Source organism: Mustela lutreola, chromosome X (genome assembly GCF_030435805.1).
Source record: "Mustela lutreola isolate mMusLut2 chromosome X, mMusLut2.pri, whole genome shotgun sequence".
NCBI lineage: Eukaryota > Metazoa > Chordata > Mammalia > Carnivora > Mustelidae > Mustela > Mustela lutreola.
The window spans coordinates 36,143,057-36,158,284 of record NC_081308.1 but is presented as its reverse complement, the minus strand read 5'-3'; the positions used below and the strand labels follow the sequence as shown (position 1 = coordinate 36,158,284).

Sequence of the window (15,228 nt, the reverse complement as noted above, 5' to 3'; positions counted from 1 at the left end):
CTTTTGATTTGGGTCAAGTCATATGGGAAGCACTGGAAAGTTCTGAACTGGAATGTGACTTTTGCTGGCGTAAGTACTGAAAGGATATTTATGGAAAGTAAATTGGAGATGGACAAGAGTGGAAGCAGAGAGACCAGTTGGGATCAAATGCAGAGGTTCAGGAAGGAGGCTATCAGGAGTCTGGGAACGGGATAGGTTAGCAGTAGAGGAGGTGAGGGGTAGTCAGAGCCAGCATATACTTTGAAGTCAGCGCTGACAGGATTTCCTACCAGGAAAAATATGAGTTGTGAGAGAACATCTAGAGTCAAGGATGACTCCAAGCTTTTGGCCTGAGCAAGTGGAAGAATGGAGCTGGCGTGTACTGAGATGGGGACTGCCAGGTGAAGAACAGATTTAGGAGTAATGCAAAATTTAGTTTTGGAAAGATTAACTTCGAGATGCATATTAGGCATCCAAGTGAAGCAGCTGGGTAGGCAATTAGGCATCTGAGGCTAGAGGTCAGAGCAGAAGATATATACTTGAGAATCATTAGTGTATAGAGGGTACTCATATACCCATTAGACTGGATGTGATCATTCGGGAATGAATAAAGTTAGAAAAGAGGTAAAAATCTCAGTCCTGGTGTTCTAAACACCATGGTGTTTAGAAGTCAGGAGGAGGGCAATGAACCAGTAAAGGAAGCTGGGGAGTGGTCAGTAAGGAAGGAAGGAAACCAGAAGAATGTAGTGTCTTGGAAGCCAAATGAAGAAAATGTTTTGAGGAGGAACTGGTTTCTTGGGATGTGTGAGGGATTAAATAATGTTAAAGTAGGAGGCATTTAGAATTTTCAGGGCTACTAGAGTGAGGAAGTGAACAGTTTAGGTACAGAGGAAAAAGAGAAGACATAATATGGTCAATGGAGAGAGCAGAAGGTCCCAGGAACATGGCAGGGCTCAGGGTCCATGAAGAAACATCACGAATAAAAAGTCCCCATATAGTGGAGAATGGCGAGTAACTTTCTAGAGGCAGTAATATCTGGTGTGAATTTGAAGTTATTTCTTGCTGTGTTGTGACTGGCTTTCATTTCCCCCAAACTTCAGTAAAAGTCAGCCACCCATGACTGCCATGGTCTAGTGGCACTTTGGGCCGATGAAGGAAGAGGGGAGAGAGTCATGTTGAAAGAGTGCAGAAGGTAAAATGCCCAATAAGGTGAAATGTTTGGAGGGATAAACAAGAAAATGGAGTGGGAGGTGACCAGGAGAAATGGAACCCCCTGGGGGCCCTTAGGTGACTTTGAGGGAGGTGCTGGGCTTGCCTTGGCTTAGGAGTCCTTAGCATTTTATTTAGATATTAAAGGAAAAGATTAACTGTGTAGGCTGGAGGACCTGGGGTCATCTGGGTAACAAAAATAAACTGAAAAGTGTACAAGGATTAGGGTTCTTAGCAGGATTTTTGATACTAACCAATACTGGAAAGCAGCTTGGATGTCTGGAAGCAAGGATGTGATTAAGTAGGTTGTGAGGTTTCTTTCTTTCTTTCTTTGTTTTTATAAATCGTGACATTCACAACGTTTTAAAATTATTTATTTATTTATTTATTTGACAGAGAAAGATCACAAGTAGGCAGAGAGGCAGGCAGAGAGAAAGGGGGAACCAGGCTCCCTGCTGAGCTGAGAGCCCAATGTGGGGCTCGATCCCAGGACCCTGGGATCATGACCTGAGCTGAAGGCAGAGGCTTTAACCCACCGAGTCACCCAGGTGTCCCTGAGGTTTCTTTCTAATGGAGCCTAGAAATGATAAGGGTACATATTCTGTTGAATGAGAGAGGCAGGTTTCAAAACAGTATGCATCGTGGGATCCCAGTTTTGTAGAGGTAATATGTGCATATCTATATGTGCACAAGGAGAAACAATTAAAATAATTAACCAATATATTTGAAATGGTGGTCCCAGAGTGGTAGGATTATAGTTGTCTTTTATTTTATTTTTTTCTCCTTTGTATTTTTCTATTCCTATTTCATAAGGATTTTTTTTTACAGTGAATATTTACTACTTTTATGATTAGAAAAAGCAATCCATGTTTAAAGAAGAATTCACTGATGTATGACTTGGATTTTTTTTTAAAGATTTTATTCATTTATTTGACAGAGAGAGAGATCACAAGTAGGCAGAGGGGCAGGCAGGGGGGTGGGGGGTAAGCAGGCACCTCAACAAGCAGACAGCCCGACATGGGGCTCAATCCTAGGACCCTGAGATCATGACCTGGGCCGAAGGCAGAGGCTTAACCCACTGAGCCACCAGGTGCCCCATGACTTGGATATTTGTGAGCACTGTCTCTATCTTTTTTGAGTAAACTTTATTTGACTAGAAAGATGTTCAAAGAGGTCCAAGATTCAAAATTTGCCTGTGGGTTAATATAGATGTGTGTAACTAAGATGATTCTGGGGCAGTTAGATATATTCTGAACTCTTGTGGTAGATGAGCTTTGGGAGGAAAAATGAATGTCAAGGCAGAGATATTACTGTCTCTAGGCTGCCATTTGTTATTCTTAGGTCTGGCTCTAAAATCAAGACTGCAGGAGACTTGCTGGGTTCACTGTAGAGTTTAGAGAAGACAGGTGCATGGCTGTCCTGATGGTAGAATGCATATTTCAGATAGGTAAGCATGCCAGCTTCCTCCTTGGCCACGTAGCCCAGAAAGTGGACATTCATGCTGCTTTTATCCTCTCTCAAAGCCCATCTGGACAGCTGGTTCCCATTTGGTGCGCGTCATCAATCTTGATATTTGTGCAAAGCAATACCGACAAGCTAGAACAGAATGGTCCATTGCTCCAGGTGTACATAACAAAATCATCAATCATTAACATAAAAAAACCTTCCAAGGGCCCCCATCTCCAGGTGTTCAGCAAGGCTTCATCATGATTCTAGGTTCCCTAGGAAACATGTGAGGCATGAGGAACCAGAAATGTCCATGTTACTCTTTCCTACCCTCCTATTTTCCAAGTTTTTACCACAGAGGGGTTAGCAACTAAGACTCTCCAATTCCCAAGTTCAATACCCCTGAGGAAAGACTCTCAGGGGCCCATCATGGGTCAGGAGCCCATATCTGGGCCAGTCAACAAGTGATAATATATGTGAATGGCTCTGTATGTGAGTGTACCAATCTTTGGGGAATTAAAATGAAAGTTGCCTGTGGTAGTTTGGGTTCTGACTCTGAAACTGACTCTGAGATAGAATTTATAGTTACTGCAGGATATTTATTAAGAAGTGCTCTTGTTGGGGGGGGGGGCGCCTGGTTGGCTCAGTGGGTTAAAGGTTCTGCCTTCGGCTCAGGTCATGATCCCAGGGTCCTGGGATCGAGCCCCACATCGGGCTCTCTGCTCAGCAGGGAGCCTGTTTCCTCCTCTCTCTCTGCCTGCCTCTCTGCCTACTTGTGATCTCTCTCTGTCAAATAAATAAATAAAATCTTTAAAAAAAAAAAAAAAAGAAGAAGTGTTCTTAGGGGCCCTGGGTGGCTCAGTCGTTAAGCATCTGCCTTTGGCGCAGGTCACAATCCTAGAGTCCTGGGATCCAGCCCCACATCGGGGTCCTTGCTCAGCCAGGAAGCCTAGTTCTCCCTTTCCTATTCTCCTTGCTTGTGTTTCCCCTCGTGCTGTGTCTCTCTCTGTCAAATAAATAAAATCTTAAAAAAAAAAAAGTGTTCTTAGTGGGGTCCCTGGGTGGCACAGTCCATTGGGTGTCTGACTCTGTTTCCTCTCAGGTGTGGGCTACACTGTCAGTGTGGAGTCTGCTTAAGACTCTTTCTCCTTCTCCCACTGTCCCTCCCGTCATGTGCTCTCTCTAAAGATAAAGAAATAAATCTTAAAAAAAAAAAAAAATCCCCCCTTAGCAGGGAGTCAAGAAAAAGAAATAAAAGGCATCCAAAATGGAAAGGAAGAAGTAAAACTGTCTTTGTTTGCAGATGATATGGTCTTATATACAGAAAATCCTAAAGATGCCCCCTAAGACTGCTAGAACTAATCAACAGATTCAGTAAAGTTGCAGGATACAAAATCAACATACAGGAAACAGTTGTGTTTCTATACACTAAGAAGAAAGCATCTGAAAGAAATAAAGAAAACAATCCCATTCACAATAGCATCAGAACAAATAAAATACTTGGTAATATATTAAAGCAAGGAGGTGAAAGATCTGTAAACTGGAAACTATAAGACTTTTAGAAAAGAAATTGTAGAAGACTCAAGTAAATGTAAAGATAACTCTGTGCTCATGAGTTGGAAATATTAATATATTGTTAAAATGTCCACCCTAGCCAAAGCTATCTACAGATTCAATACAATCCCTATAAAAATTCCAGTGGCAATTTTCACAGGACTAGAACAAACAATCTTGAAATTTGTATGGAACCACAGAAGACCCCTAATAGTCAAGGCAATTCTGAGAAGGAAGAACAAAGTTGGAGGCATCACATTTCCTGATTTCAAACTATACTATAAAGCTGTAGAAATCAAAACATGTGGTACTGGCATTAAAAACAGACACAGTGACCAATGGAACAGCATCAGGAGCCCAGAAATAAACTTGCACACTAATATTTGATAAGGGAGCCAAAAATACTAACTGGGGAAAGGATAGTCTCTTTGATGAATGGTGTGGGGAAAACTGGATAACCATATGCAGAAGAATTATACTGGACCCCTCACAAAAATTAACATGAAATGGATTATAGACTTAAACATCAGACCTGAAACTGTAAAACTTCTAGAACAAAACATGGGAAAACAACTCCTTGACATTGGTCTTGGCAGTGCTTTCCTGCACATGACACCAAAAGCACAAACAAACAAAATAAAAAATAGACATATGGGACTACATCAAATTCAAAAGCTTCTGCATAGGGGCGCCTGGGTGGCTCAGTGGGTTAAGCCGCTGCCTTCAGCTCAGGTCATGATCTCAGGGTCCTGGGATCGAGTCCCATATCGGGCTCTCTGCTCAGCAGGGAGCCTGCTTCCTCCTCTCTCTCTCTCTGCCTGCTTCTCTGCCTACTTGTGATCTCTCTCTGTCAAATAAATAAATAAAAAAAAAAAAAAAAAAAAAAAAAAAAAAAAAAAAGCTTCTGCATAGCAAAAGAAACAATCAACAAAATGCAAAGGATGAGAGGAAATATTTATGAATCATGTATCTGATAAGGTGCTAATATCTAAAAGATATAAAGAACTTGTATAACTCAATAGCAAAAAAAAAAAAAAAAAAAAGTTAAATTAAAAAAAAAAAAAAAAGAACCCGAATAGAGATTTTTTTTTTTTAAAGGTTTTTTTTTTTTTTTTTTTTTTTTTTTTAAAGATTTTATTTATTTGTCAGAGAGAGAGAGGGAGCGAGAGCGAGCACAGGCAGACAGAGTGGCAGGCAGAGACAGAGGGAGAAGCAGGCTCCCCGCCGAGCAAGGAGCCCGATGTGGGACTTGATCCCAGGACTCTGGGATCATGACCTGAGCCGAAGGCAGCTGCTTAACCAACTGAGCCACCCAGGCGTCCCCCCAATAGAGATTTTTTGAAGGAAATCATACAAACAGATACAGGAGAAGGTGCTTGACAACACTAATCATCAGGGAAATGTGAATCAAAATCATAGTGAGGGGTGCCTGGGTGGTTCAGTCGGTTAAGCGTTTGACACAGGCATATTATTCAGCTTTGATAAAGAAGAAAAGGGGCACCCACGTGGCTCAGTCATTAAGCATCTACCTTTGGCTCAGGTCATGATCCCAGATCCTGGGTAGGAGCCCTGCATTAGGCTCCCTGCTCAGCAGGAAGCCTGCTTCTCCCTCTTCCACTTCCCCTGCTTGTGTTCCTTCTTTCTCTTTCTGTGTCAAATAAATAAATAAAATATTTTTAAAAAGAAGGAAATCCAGTCATTCGCAACAACTTGGATGAAACTCATGGTCATAACGCTAAATGAAATAAGTCAGACAGAAAAAGACAAATATTGAATGATGTCACTTATATACGGATCTGAAAAAGCTGAACTAAGGGAAACAGAGTGGAGTGGTAGTTACCAGGGGCTGGAGGTGGGTGAAATGGGGAGATATCGGTCAAAAGGTGCAAACATCCAGTTATAATATTAACAGGTTCTGGGGATCCAATGTACGGAACAGTGATTATAGCTAAAAATACTTTCTTTTATACTTGAGATTTGCTAAGACAATAAACCTTAAATGTTTTCACCATTAAAAAGTGGTAATTAGGGGCGCCTGGGTGGCTCAGTGGGTTAAGCCACTGCCTTCAGCTCGGGTCATGATCTCAGGGTCCTGGGATCGAGTCCCACATCGGGCTCTCTGCTCACCAGGGAGCCTGCTTCCTCCTCTCTCTCTGCCTGCCTCTGCCTACTTGTGATCTCTGTCTGTCAAATAAATTAAAAAATCTTAGAAAAAAAAAAGTGGTAATTATGTGATGGGATGGAGATGTTAGCTAATGCTATGGTGGTAGCCATTTCACAATATATTAATGTATCAGGAGCCTGGCTTGCTCAGTTGGTAGAGCATATGACTCTTCATCTCAGGGTTTTGAGTGTGAGCTCCACACTGGGTGCAGAGATTACTTAAAAATATGATCTTAAAAAATGTATCAAATCAACACACTGTACACCTTAAATTTATACAATGTTATATGTCAATTATATTTCAATAAAGTTGTTAAAAGTGCTCTTGGAATCCATACCTGCGGGTATTGGGAGGGGAAGAAAGTAGGATGGGGTAGAGGAAGAAGTCAAGTTTCAATGCAGGCCTGATGGCATACTTGGCTGACCCTATAGGGAGCCCTGCAGTTAGAACAGTCCTGTAGAATCCTCCAAAGATGGGCAGAAAAGGCTGCACCTTTATACCCCTGCAATGATCAGTCACCGAGTGTGGGCTGCCCTGGTGATTTTATGCAGCTAAGATAGACCCTGGAGGGTGGACATCTAAGGACTGTCTGCTGACCATACACTTGAAGTTAGACAATAAGAGATAAAATCTGGGTAATGCATCATAGCATTCACCATGATGCACACTTGGCAGGATAAGCAAAAATAAATAAATTCTAGGGCATTTGAAACATAATGCTGTATTGTTTTTCCGAAATATTGTATGGATTCTATTAAATTTCAGCCTGGAAGTAAAAACACTTACGACTCAATTTTCAAAAGACAACCCAATTGAAAATGAGCAAAGGACGGGGATAGACATTTTACCAAAGAGGAAGTACAAATGGCTAATAAACACATGAAATGATGTTCAACATCATTGTTCTGAGGGAAATGCAAATCAAAACCATAATGAGATACCACTTCACACCCACTAGGATGGCTAGGATCAAAATGATAGTAAGAAATACAGGCAAGAAGGTAGAGAAATGGGAACCGTCATACATGGCCGGAGGGTATGAAAAAAAAAAACGATACAACAACCTGTTAAATAGTTTGGTGGTTTCTTAAATAGTTAAACATAAATTTACCATCCTCAGCAATTCCTCTCTTAGGCATCTACACATGAGAAATGAAAATGTATGTCCTCAAAATACTTGCATGCAAATATTCATAACAGTATTATTCACAATAGCCACCAGTTGAAAACAACCCAAATATCCACCCACTGATGAATGGATAAACAAATTGTGGTATACTCATACGATGGAATATTATTTTGTTATCAAACAGGAACAAAGTCCCGACATAGACTACAACATGCCCGAATCTTAAAAACATCATGTTAAGTGAAAAAAGCCAGACTCAAGAATATATGCCGTATGATTCCATTTATATAAAAAGTCCAGAAAAGGTAAATCTAGAGTCAAAGGTTGCCTGAGCCTAGGATAATACAAATGTTCTAAAACTGTATTATGGTGATGGCTGCACCATTCAATAAATTCATTCCACATCACTGAATTGCCATTTAAAACTGGGTGAATTTTATGGTAGTAAATTTTGCCTGAGTAAAGTTGTTTTAAGTATTTTCAAACTGGGGGCACCTGGGTGGCTCAGTCGGTTAAGTGTCTGCCTTAGGCTCAGGTCATGATCCCAGTGTCCTGGGATCGAGTCCCAGATTGGGCTCCCTGTTCAGCCCGGAGCCTGCTTCTCCCTCTGCCAGCTGCTCCCCCTGCTTGCGCTCTTGTTAGCTCTCGAGCTCTCTCTCTAGCAAATAAAATCTTAAAAAAAAAAAAAAAAATTTCAAGCTGGTTCTAAAATATTTAACAAATGAAATCCAATAGAACTAAGATCAAAGGGACATCTAAAATTCACTTAACTGAGTTCTAATTTTAAAGCATGGGTTAGACATTTCTTACTCTAACTCGGAATACTTGCTGGGCACAGGAGAGGCACAAAGATTAGATCATTTTCTTCCTCTCTTTTAGGGCAACAAAGTAGGATCTAAAATTAATCAGTGTCAGTAGATAAAAATGGCAATCAGTTTTTAAAAAACAAGTTCAGTAGGTAATGTGCAGAAAAGATGCTATCGATGTTTACTTTCACCCTCCACTTAATAAATCTTCTGTGAAGAATTAATTTACTGTTACCAACACAAAGTTAATACAATGCATCATTGTGCGGAGTGAGAATTGCTCTGTGAGCCCAGTCACCTTCAGATTTGTGAGCAAAATAAAGTATTTGTTGTAAGTCACCATTTCAGGGTGGTTTGTTATATACTGATAACCTGAACATGCCCTAAGCCCTTCAATCAGAGCAGTCCCCAGGGAGACAGCCATCTTCTCTCCCCCAGTTCCCCCATTTCTCTCTGTGGCTTCACCAGCCGCCTAGTTACCTACATCTGAAATCACAGAGTCATTCTATGCATACTTTCCTTCACCCGCCCCCCCCCGCCCCGCCCCCCAGGACTGGTCAATTGCCAAGTCTTGTAAATTCCATATTGCTTGCCTCTGTTTTATCCCCTCCAGGCTTGCTGTAATTGCCCTGCCTTCCCTCTTGCCTGGATGATCACTATAGTCTCCTAAATTCTCTCTCTGCCTCCAGGCTTCCTCATTCCAATCCTCTGGCCTTTAAATCTTTAGAGGTTCTCACAGCCTAAATACTAGCCTAGCATTCAAGGTCTTTCTTCAACCCGCCCTCACGTTCCTGTGATGATTAACTGTATGTGTCAACTTGGCTGGGCCATGGGGTGCCAACATATCTGGTCAAACATTATTCTGAGTGTTTCTCTGAGGGAATTTTTGGATGGGGTTAACATTTAAATTGGTGGACTCTGAGTAAAATACACTGCCCTCTGTAATGTTGGTGGGCCTTACTCAGTTACTTGATGGCCTGTATAGAACAATGTCCAGTTTGACCCTGTCCCCTGCCCCCATCCATGCTCCACCCACAGGATCTGGGGCAGCCTGCTGCTCCAACCAGGACCAACCTCTGAACTCTCTGCCATGTTCTGTCTCTATTGTGGTATACTGGAATAGGCACCTCAACAAACTCTCCCGAAAACAGCTAAAGCACTGACCATATTTCACAAACTTGTGGCCCAGCATGTAAAGTCACTGTTAGGTCAGGATCTGATAAGAGTTTTATCTCAAAGTCTTACCCAAAGATAGTGCACTGGATATGGAATCCAATTCCAGCTGCTCTCCATGACCAGATTGTAGAGATTTAAGCTTAATCAGCTATTCTTTTGTATATTTTTAAAAACCAAGAATAATGTTCATTTAGTTTCACATTAACACTAGGGCTCTTTCCTGCATTTTGATCCAATTCGCAGAACTGTCATTAGGCTTTAAATTGAATTCACAAATATAATGTTTAGAGAATTTTTTTTTCTCCCTGAGATTTAGTATAGTATTTGTTCCTGACCCATGTGATTTCTGAGTATCTAAAATACATAAATTATTTATGGTCCAGATGGTGATCTGATACTTTGCCTCTCAAAATGTTTTATGCTTTTGCTGCATGCATAGATGTTCAATTACAAAATTCAGGCTGGTCTTTAGGTACTAGTGTAATAGCCCAAGGCACTTTTTTTTTTTATTACAAATAAACACTCCCTTTTAGGCAACCTTTTCCCCTTCGATTTTCATGGTTTAGAATTAGAAACTATTCTTCTCACGACCTACAAAGTTAAGGAAAAGAAAAGGGGGAAAATCCTTTTTTCCTCTTACTTAGAGGAGGGAATTGATTTTCTTGGCCAAATTAGAAATTTCCACGTTTCAAAACAAGAGGCTGTGAATAGACTTTTAATTGTTCCCCAAAATACCTTTGTGTGTGTGTGTGTGTGTGGTAATAGAAACGCTGAACTTAAGAAGGTAAAATGGCCTCCCAGAATAGAGACTACATTACCCAGCTTCTGTTACAGCTAGGTATGGTCATGTGACTGCATTATGGTTAACCATACTTGAGCAGAACTGATTATGTGCAAGTTGTGGGTCATGTCCTTGAAAGGGCAGAGTTTGCTGCCCCCACATCTCTTCCTGCTTCCTGTTGGCTGGAAAAGGTATGTGCTAATGAGCCATCCTGGACCATATGGACAAATCTCCACCCAGGCATGGAAGTTCCTAAGACAGAGGAGCCTGGGAACACCATGGTACTGACAGAGCAGCCCTGGACTATCCATGCTCAGGTATTAACATGAGAGAGAAATGAACTGCTTTCTGTTATGTAAAACATTATTATTTTGGCTCTCTGAGTCAACAGCTAAAACTATGTTCTAATGAAAATCACTGATACTTAAGCAGAATTATAGAAAATTTTCATTAGGGGCACCTGGGTTGCTCAGTCAGTTAAGCATCTGCTTTCCTCTCCGGTCATGACCCTAGGGTCCTGGGGTGGAGTCCTGCGTCAGGCTCTCTGCTAGGTGGGGAATCAACTTCCTCTCCCTCTGCCTGCTGCCCCTTTGCTTGTGTGTGCTCTCTCTGTCAGATAAATAAATCTTTCTTTAAAAAAAGAACATTTTCATTAAAAGTCTAGAAAAATGACCAATAAAAGTTCCCATTGTCCATTTGCTGTTGAGGGTTGAAAAAAGCACTGATGGATTTTTCTTGATATATGGTTACAGGCATATTTAAAAAAAATATATTTTATTGGGCGCCTGGGTGGCTCAGTGGGTTAAGCCACTGCCTTCGGCTCAGGTCATGATCTCAGGGTCCTGGGATCGAGCCCCACATCGGGCTCTTTGCTCTGCGGGGAGCCTGCTTCCTCCTCTCTCTCTGCCTGCCTCTCTGCCTGCTTGTGATCTCTCCCTGTCAAATAAATAAATAAAATCTTTTAAAAATAAATAAATAAATAAATATTTTATTTATTTATTTGACAGAGAGAGATCACGAGTTGGCAGAGAGGCAAGCAGAGAGAGAGAGAGAGAGAGGAGGAAGCAGGCTCCCTGCCAAGCAGAGAGCCCAATGCGGGACTCGATCCCAGGACTCTGAGATCATGACCTGAGCCGAAGGCAGAGGCTTAACCCACTGAGCCACCCAGGCGCCCCTACAGGCATTTTTTTGACTAAGTGCTTGAAGAAAAATCCTTTTAAGTCTGAGGCTAAAGGTCATTTTGCCTCCTCTTAAGACTACATCAGGACTAACTCAGCACTTAGAAGAAATCAGGAAAGGACTCAAACACAACACAATGGGTCTTAAAAAACACCATAAAGGGTTGCAAACATATCAGCAAGGGTCTCAAAGAAGTTAGGAAGGGGCTTATTGTTATCAGAAAGAGTCTCAAACAAAACAAAAAGGGTCTCAAAGATGTCAGGAAAAGTCTCAATGTCCTTATATACATAAGGATGAGTCTCTCACATAGATCAGGAAGACACTCATGTCAGGAAGAGGGTCAAATAAGTCAGGAAGACTCTCTGAAATAGGTAGGAAAGGATCAAAAACACGTCAAGAGGGGAAGTCAGAAAGAGTCTCAGAAAAAGAAGGAAATGTTCCAAGCAGAACCATGGCAGTTGGCAAGATCAAGGGCTTTATAAAAGGTAGCAAAAAGGGAGCCAAGAAGAAAGTGATCCAATTTCTAAGAAAGATTGGTATGATGTGAAAGCACCAGCTATGTTCAATTAATAATAAATACTGGAAAAACACTCATGACAAGAACTCAAGGAACCAAAACTGCATCTGATGGCCTCAAGGGTAGCGTTTTTGAAGTGAACCTTGCTGACTGAAGAATGGTGAAGTTGCAGGTGGAAAATTAAAGCTAACCACTGAGGGTATTTGGGGCAAAGACTGCCTGACTTACTTCCATGGCATGGATCTTATCTGTGACAAAATGTGCTCCATAGTCAAAAAATGGCAGCCCACAATTGAAGCTCATGTTAATGTCAAGACTACTGAAGATTATTTGCTTCATTTACTCTGTGCTGGTTTTACTAAAAATTGCAACAATCAGATTTGGAACAGCTCTTATACCTAGCACCAACACATTTGCCAAATCCAGAAGATAAAGTAAATCATAACCCTAGAGGAGCAAATGACTTAATGGCCAATAAATTGATTCTAGGTAGTATTGGAAAAACAAAGAAAATGTTTGCCAGTGTATTTATCCACTCTATGGCATCTTTGTTAGAAAAGTAAAAATGATGAAGAAGCCCAAGTTTGAACTGGGAAAACTCAGGGAGTTTCATGGTGACAGTAGAGTCTTGAAATACTACTGCGAATGAGGCAGGTGCTAAAGTTGAACAAGCTGATGGATATAAGCCACCAGTCTGAAAATCTGTTTAAAATTCAGGCTTTTAATGGTGACAAATAAAAAGTCTTATTTGTGACAAAAAAAGAAGGAAGGATCTCAAACATGTCAAAAAGTGTCTCAGTCAGACCAGAAGACTCCCAAATAGTAAGGAGGAGCCTTAGACACCTCAGGAAAGGTCTCAAGCGAGTCAGAAATAGTCTCAAATATGTCAGAAGGAGTCTCAAGTCAAGAGAAATCTCAAGTACTTCTTGAAGAGTCTCAAATAAGTTAAGAAGTGTACTAAATAATAAGGAAGTGTCTAAAACAGAAAGGAATGTTTTGAATAGTCAGAAGAGGGTCAAATACATCAGAAAAAGTCTCAGTCCAGATATGAAAAGTTTCAGATATGTCACAAAGGGCCCCAAATAATCTGGAAGAATCTCAAAAAACTATGAACGGTCTCAAGTGCATTAGTAAGTCCCTCGCACACGTTATAAAAGGTCTCAAACATGTTAGGAAGGGTCTCAAAGTCATCAGGGAGAGTTTTAGATACACCAGGAAGGGACTCATACAAGATGGGTCTCAAATACATCAGGAAGGGCCGCAAATATGTTAAGAAATGTCTTAAGCAGTCAGTAAGAGATACAAATACATGGGTCACAAACTCATAAGGAAATGTTTTAATGACCTTTGAAAGGATCTCACACTGACAGACACAGTCTTTAATATGTCATAGAGGGTCTCAAAAAAGTCATGGGGGGTAGCAAACAAGTCAGAAATGATTGTGCACATGGCAGAAGGCGACTTAACATCATTAGGAAGTCTTAATCAGGCATGGACCCAAATAAGTGAGAAAGTGGCTCAAACAGGTCATCAAGTCAAACATGTTAGTTTCAACCCTGTCAGAGAGTGTCAAGCAAGTAAATTGTTTTAAATGCAACAAGAAGGCTCTCCAATGGGGTAGAAAGCATCTCCAAGTCACCAGGATTGATTTTAAGCAGCAACAAAGAGTCTTAAATTCAAGAAGTTTTTGAAACAAGTCAGTAAGAGTTTCAAATAAGCCAAGAAGGAACTGAAACAAAGGGAGAATCTCAAATACACCATGAAAAGTCTCAAACATGTCAGGTATCTCAAACATGTCATGAAGTGTATCACACAAGTCTGAAAAGTTCTCAAAGATGAGAAGAAGGGTCTCAAAGGTATCAGGAAGTCTCACATACCTCAAGGAGGGCTTCAAACACATCATGAAGTATCTTAGACACGTCCAGAGGAGTCAAATATGTCAGGAAACCGGGGCAACTGGGTGGCTCAGTGGGTTAAAGCCTCTGCCTTCGGCTCAGGTCATGATCCCAGGGTCCTGGGATCGAGTCCCGCATAGGGCTCTCTGCTCACCAGGGAGCCTGCTTCCCTTCCTCTCTCTCTATCTGCCTGCCTCTCTGCCTACTTGTGACCTCTGTCTGTCAAATAAATAAATAAAAATCTAAAAAAAAAAAAATGTCAGGAAACCTATCTAATACCTCTGGAAAGGTCTTAAGAAAGTCAGGGGGGCGCCTGGGTCACTCAGTGGGTTAAGCCTCTGCCTTCGGCTCGGTTCATGATCCCGGGGTCCTGGGATCGAGCCCCACGTTAGGTTCTTTGCTTGGCGGGAAGCCTGCTTCCCTCTCTCTCTCTCTCTCTGCCTGCCTCTCTGCCTACTTGTGATCTCTCTCTGTCAAATAAATAAATAAAAATCTTAAAAAAAAAAAAAAAAAAGAAAGTCAGGAAGGGTATACATGTTAAGAGGAAGAATCTTACTCGGTCAGGACAGGCCTCAAACATTTCAGCAAGAGTATCTTGCAGGTAAGAATGAGTGTCAAACAAGCCAAGCAGGGTGTAAAATATGATAGGAAGGGTCTCAAAGTCATCAGGAAGAGTCTCAAATGGTCAGGAAAAGTGTCAGACAAGTCAGAAAGGGTCTTAAATAATGAGAAGGAAACATTAACATTTCAGGAAGCATCTCAACCAGGCAGAGAACATCACATATAGTCAGGAAAAGACTTAAACATGTCTGGAAGAATCTTACACAAGTTAGGAACTTTCTCAGTCATGTAAGGTGGAATAAAACAAATCCATAAAGATCTCACTCAAGTCAGGAAGGTTCTCAAGCAGAAAAGAAGATTCTCATTTATGGCTGGAAGGGTCTGAACATGTCAAGAAGAGTCTCACAGAAGTTGGGAAATGTCTCAAGCAAGTCAGAATGATCTGAAATACATCAGAAGAGTCTGAAATAAATCATGAAATGCTCTAAACAGGTCAGAAAGTCATTTTTTAAAACTATTTTTAAAACAGGTTCATTGAGATATAATACACATACTATACAATCCACCCATTTAAGGTTTATAATTAAATGGTTTTTACTATATCCACATATGTGTATAACCATCTTCACAGTCAATTTTAGAACATTTTCATTGCTTCAAAGAGAAATTGTATATGCTTTTGCTATCACTTATTCCCTTACTCCCTGCCCCCTGCCCCAGCCCTAAGCAACCACTAATCTCATTTCCTATTCTGGACTTTCATGTGAACTGAACCATATAGCATGTAGCCTTTTTTTGACTGGCTTCTTTCATTTACCTTAATGTTTTCAAG

At 41.0% G+C, this 15,228-nt stretch overlaps 1 protein-coding gene and 1 pseudogene across 1 annotated transcript in view; one reads left to right on the top strand and one right to left on the bottom strand.

The window, feature by feature from the left end:
* USP9X (ubiquitin specific peptidase 9 X-linked) overlaps positions 1-15,228 on the bottom strand; it is a 461,171-nt gene that overhangs the window by 228,452 nt on the left and 217,491 nt on the right. The gene's annotated exons all lie outside the window — the stretch shown is intronic.
* LOC131822187 (small ribosomal subunit protein eS1-like) lies at positions 11,875-12,650 on the top strand (annotated as a pseudogene).